A 5,804-nucleotide genomic window follows, 5' to 3' on the forward strand; every position below is an offset into this window, starting at 1 on the left:
TTCTGTCCATCCTGGCTGGGTGGAATGTTCTTGCCCTTCCTCAGGCTCGAGGAGGAGGGGTCATTGGTGCTGCTGAGGTCCCTGGGGGTGCGGACAGGGGGCAGTCCCAGCCCCCAGCACAGTACTGAAGCTGATAGGTGCAGAGTCAGACTTGAACGGAGCCTGTGGTTCTTGCCTCCCCAGGGTTCATGGCTGTGAGTTGCTGAGCAAAGCTGTGCCGGCCCTAGTGGCCATTCCAGGTCAGGCTGCTGCTTCCGCTGCCTTCCAAGGGCCGAGACTCCCAGCCCAGAAAGCAGCGGGGCCCTGGAGGAAGCCCCTTTTCCACCCAGTGCCAACAAGGCCCTTGGCTCTCGGCTGGTGCTGGGGATCGAGCAGTCCAGGCCATGTCCCTGCCCTTAGGAAGACAGGTGGATGACAAAGTGGTTTGAGGCTGTAGGGAAGTATGGCCAGCGGTGGGCAGGAGGTGAGGGGGTGGTGGTCAGGGAAGGCCTCTGTGGAGGTGATTGAGCTGTGGGAAGGAGCCTGGCAGCAGTGGGAACAGCAGGTGCAAAGGCCCTGTGCACAGAGAAGCATGTCCAGTCTGGGGACAGAACGTGCCAAGCCTGTGCCCTCTTCAGAAACCTGTAGATGGAGTGCGTGGAGGCCAGTGGTAGCTGACCTTTCTGAGGGGCAGGTGGAGTGCCGAGGAACCCACTGGGCACACGCACCCTGTGTCCTGGTGCGGTGTCCAAGACGCCCCCCTTTCGTGGTGTGTAGGCCTGGGAGGGATCCAGGGGGCTGTGCTCAGACGGGGCCAGCCGCTGGCTTGGCTGGGTTTTCCTTCTCACTGGAGATTCTGGTGGGTGCGTATATGTGTGTGTGTGTGTTCCTTCCTGAGTGTGTTCATGTGCCAGCTCGGCTCCTTGGTTCCCACCTGGCCTCCTCCCCAGCCCCCTGTGTGGGTTTCTGGTTGGGACAGTGGTTAGAACTCCTTGTATCAACCTTTTGCCTTGTAGTTTACATCAGGTCTTGACCCCAGCATGATGCTGGCGAATTCTTTGTAGGGGGACTGTCCTGTGTGCTGTGGAATGTTAGCAGTGTCCCCAGCCTCCACCTGTGGCACTCCGTACCCTCCAGGTGACAACCAGAAATGTCACATTCATGCTGAGTGGCCCCTGGGGTTGAAGTCACTGTGGCTGAGAAATGCTGGTCTGGTAGAGGATCTCTGCTCTCAAGCCCTGAGGTCAGCTTCTGCCAGACCCGTTTTAAAGATGGGAAAACAGGCTCGTGGAAGCTCTGTAACTTGAATGCAGATCTGAAGGGCCCAGCCCCCTGTTGGGGGGAGCTCCATAGCTTCCTCCCCCTTGACTCTGCAGGGCTTGTGCAGCAGCAGAGCCCTGCTCTTGTCTCCTGGCTGTGTGACTGCCAGTCCCTTGGCCTCTTGGAGCCTAAGTTTTCCTGAGAAATGGGGCAACATCAGCACCTATTTTCTGGCTGTGAAATGCTTCATATGTTATCTTTGGCTTTTCACAGAGTGGAGAGTGGGACAGGGTGCTTGAGGGACACAGATGAACAGATGCAGACTCAGAATGTCCCTGCAGGCCAGGAAATGGGAACCCCCCTTCCTCCCAACCTGAAGCTTACTCACCCACCATGTCTGAGCATCCCCAGCAGGGCAGCTCCGTGGTCCCCACGGTGCGGACTGTCGGGAACCTGGTGCACGTGCTGGCTTTCCTGGCTGGCACCCTTGCGGCAGGCATGGCCAGAATCCTGTCATTTCTGTGCCCTGTCATCTCCTGCACAGACAGCTTGTGCCTGGTCTGGGTGGTGCTTCTGCAGTGCAGTGTGTACCTGCATCCCCGGGGACCTGTCCAGTGCAGGTTCCCAGAGCCCATCAGACTTGGCTGTCTGCTCTCTGAAACAGGGGTGTCCTTGCCTGTGTGTTCTGTGTTTGAGCCCAGAAGTTCTGCGCTCAAAACTTCCAGAACCTCACCCTCAGGAATGTGCTGGGGTTTCTGGAGCACTGCACCAAGACCCGCTCTGTCGTGTTTCCACTGGCTTCTCTTTAGGGAGGGGTCTGGACAGCTGAGGCTCCTCCTTTTTTGTTGTTGTTTATAATTAGACTGAAAATAAAAGTGCTCCATGAGGGTGAAAACAAAGTGTCTGTCACATAGTGGATACCCAAGAAATAGACGCAGAATATTGATCAGGTATTAGTTCCTGTCCTGCTTTATTTTTTTCCTGCCTGGTTTTTTAAATATATGATAGCTTTTAAAATTGTCACCATCTTGTGAAATAGATGGCACTGTTTCCATTGTTACAAATTTATTAAATTATCAAATTGTTAAGTTATTAAGCTGAGACCCAAAAGGCAACTCATATGCTTCATATCACATATCCTTTTAAATAAGGGACGTGTTTTCTATGGATTCTCAAGTCCTCATATACTTCTGTGTAAATACTTAGGTAATTTCCTGTAGGCAGACTAGATATCAAGAAATGGAACTGTTGGTGTGGCCCCTCTTCTGTCTTGTTGTCAGCACCGAATGCCCAGCCCCTTCCCCATCCATGGGCCTGGGCAAGGTGCCGGTAGAGCCTCCACCCACTCATGTGAGGTCCAGTGGGGGAGATGGACCAGGAGCTCAGGCTCCGAGCAGCTGCCCCCTCCTCCAAGAAGCCTCCCCTGACCACTCCTGACTCTGGTTCGTGGGTTGGCATATTTGTTTGTCTCTCCTCCTCCTGGATTCCGAGCTCTGAGAGGCCAGGGGCTGTGTAGTCTTCTCGCTACTGTGTCCTTGCCCAGAGCACACCCACAGACAGGAGAGAAGCCTGGGGAGGCGGAGGTGGAATTCGAACCCAGGCCCAACTCCGTTCAGGGCTCTTGTTCCCACCAGAGAAGCAGGAGGGAGTGGACGGCAGAAACCCCTAATAAGAGAGAGAGGGCTTGGCCTAGGGCCCGTGTGCAGGTTCCTACAGGAAGCTGTCTGACCTCCTGACAAGCAGGAGTGGGTCGCCATGGCAACCATAGGAGTGCTGCCACCTAGGAGGGCAAATAGCAGGGATGAGGGGATCCACTGTGAGAACTTCCTGGCCCGGGGCAACTGGGGCTGCTCTGGGACTGGCCAGGTGTGCCCAGGCTCCTACCCCTAGGGCAGGGTTTGTTGCTGTGTCCACGAGGCTGTGGTACCTATCCCCACCTCAACTCTGCCCTCACTGGGTTCACCCCTGGCTCAGGATTGCTTCTTATGTGTGTGTGCTTTTATTGTGGTAAGGTGTGAGGGAGTGCTTAGTCACTCAGTCCTGTCCAACTCTGCAGCCTTGTGGACTGGAGCCCACCAGACTCCTCTGTCCATGGGATTTTTCAGGCAAGAATACTGCAGTGGGTTGTCATACTCTCCTCAAGGGGAATCTTCTTGACCCAGGAATTGAACCCACATCTCCTGTGTCTCCTGCATTGGCAGACAGGTTCTTTACTGCTGAGTCACGAGGGAAGCCCTGTGGTAAAGTACACATAACCTAAAATCTGCCATTTTAGGGCATTAAGCATTTTCACAAAGTTGTGTATTCATCACCACCATCTGATTCAGAACTTCTGCGTCACCCAGGAGGACACCACTTAGCACCCCCTCCCCTCTCCTGCTTCCTGAAGCCCCTGCACCTATGACCACTTTCTGTCTGGACTCGCTTCTGTGGAGGTTTCCATGAGTGGAATTGTGCAGTCCAGAGCCTTTCACTTCTGGCTGCTTTCCCCAGCATCGTGTCCTCAAGGGTCATCCACACAGTGGTGGTGTGTATCAGCGTGTTACTCCTTTTTATGGCAGAATAACATTCCTTGGCATGCATACACCGCAGTCTGGAAACCCATTCATCCTTGGACGGGAGCTTGGGTTGCTTCTCCTTTGTGGCTGGTGCGAATAGTGCTTATCATCTCTTAACTGTGCCCTTGAGTCCGTTTGCCTCACAGAGATACTCAGACCCCCATGCACCAACTGCTCGCCCCCCTACCCCCTCCACAGCCCCCTTCCCAGCCTTTTCTTTGCATTCAAAACATCGGGCCACATAAAGTTGCTGTCAGTCAACTTCTTGGACCCGTAAAAATGGCAGTTTTATACGATTCCACCTCACCCATCCTTAGCACTGGTTTAAACACACATTTGATTTTTTTAGTGAACATTATCACCGCTCAGTATAAATGTAACAGTTTTGCATAAACAGCACGTCTGTTCTGTGGCCTGGTTTTCTCTCCCAGCAATGTGGAGAGGGAGAGTGGCTTGAGATTGAGATTGGACTTTGTCCCGCTGACCCGTGGGTTGGTCTGGGGGACCCCAGGCACTGCTTTGTTGACACTGGGGTTTCTCTGCTTTTTCTGTGTTCCCAAGGGGGCGGCCGGGACCCATTGAGCCCCGTCTTTTTTCAGGAGCAAGGGCTCCCGGTTGCTGAGGGCCTGGCAGGGGAGGGAACCTGGCTTCCAGGGCCCTGCTTGCTGTCCCCCAGCTGTCCCAGTTTCTGGCTCTGCCACACCTGCGGGATTCCCAGGAGGGAACATTTTCCCTTTTGCTTTCCAAGCAGCTTCTCTTTGAAATGGAAGGGTGGCGGGACAGGGTTTCCGGGCCTGTCTTACAGGTGTAGAGGCCCCGTCCTGCATATCTCTAGCAGGTCTGAGAGGAGGATGAGGAGCTGATGGCCGCCCTGGTGGCTCTGTGCCCACCCCTGCCGTGGGCGCTGCTGCACACTGGCCGTGGGGCTCGGCGCTGGCTTTCAGAGCAGGCACCTGCCGATACTGCCTTCCCGAGCCTCACTTTCCCCTTTGGCGATGTGCTGGATCACCCCTGTGGTGGAGGGCTGGGTGCACGGCATGCACAGCACCCACAGTGGGCAGCCTGCCAGGTGTGATGAGTGCCAGGTGCAGGTCACAGCTCTCAGACTGATGCCCAGGGGCCACATCCTGTTCCCTCCACGCTGGTACTGTGGGCGAGGTGCCTCTGAGCCCAGTGTTTCTGTTGTAAACTGAGATAATTATGAGAGCCACTCTAGGGGAAGGTTCACCAGTTGTCTTACGTGAGACATGGCCACCGGGCTGCTGAGCCCTGTCCCTAAGGCTTGGCCATCACCTTTGCTCTTAGTACCACCATCTGGTTATACTTCTCTTCATCGTTTCCTTCGTTCACTCAGCAGGTGAGCCCGTGCTGGGGGCCAAGGTCTGTGTTGTCATTTCATAGGTGGCCGACGTTTTAGTTGGTGGGGAGACGGATGTGGGAGATAAGTAAGTTGTGTAGGTGTCACTTGGGGGCGTGGCGAGATGCTGGAAGATGAGTAGGGAAGTGGGGGTGGGGACAGGGCTGGCTTCATGGACTGTGCCCTGGGTGATCACATGGGGACTTGGTGCTCAGAAGGGCCTGTGCTGGGTTTGATGCGCTGGTTCTGAAATTGCTAATCATTTTTAAACTCCCCCTGGCCCCCAAGTCATGTTGTTGCTCCTGTCAGGAATGGATGGTGTTTGGGGTGTAGGGTGGTTTGAGGGGGTTTCCTGGAGGGGTTCACTGAGGAGATATTTTGAGTGCAGACTTGAAGAGGGGCAGTAGGATCCCTGTGGGTCGCTGGGGAGAGTGCTGTGCCGGTTGTGGGCATGGCCAGTGCCACGGCCCTGCGGTGGGAGCAGCCTTATTGCTCAGGCTGCACCCGTTTTACACATGAGGAAGTGGAGACACGGGAGGGTGACGCAGCATCGCCCAGCAGTCCCAGCTCCTCCACTCCACCCTGGAGCCAGCTGTGCTTCCCTGCTCTGTCACCCGACCCTGACCCTCTCTGCTTGGCCCCGCAGGCTG

The 5,804-nt window shown here is 55.4% G+C and overlaps 1 protein-coding gene across 1 annotated transcript in view; it reads left to right on the forward strand.

The window, feature by feature from the left end:
* RBM38 (RNA binding motif protein 38) overlaps window positions 1–5,804 on the forward strand; it is a 21,205-nt gene that overhangs the window by 13,727 nt on the left and 1,674 nt on the right. The gene's annotated exons all lie outside the window — the stretch shown is intronic.

This window comes from Bison bison, unplaced genomic scaffold (genome assembly GCF_000754665.1).
Source record: "Bison bison bison isolate TAMUID 2011002044 unplaced genomic scaffold, Bison_UMD1.0 scf7180017864167, whole genome shotgun sequence".
NCBI lineage: Eukaryota > Metazoa > Chordata > Mammalia > Artiodactyla > Bovidae > Bison > Bison bison.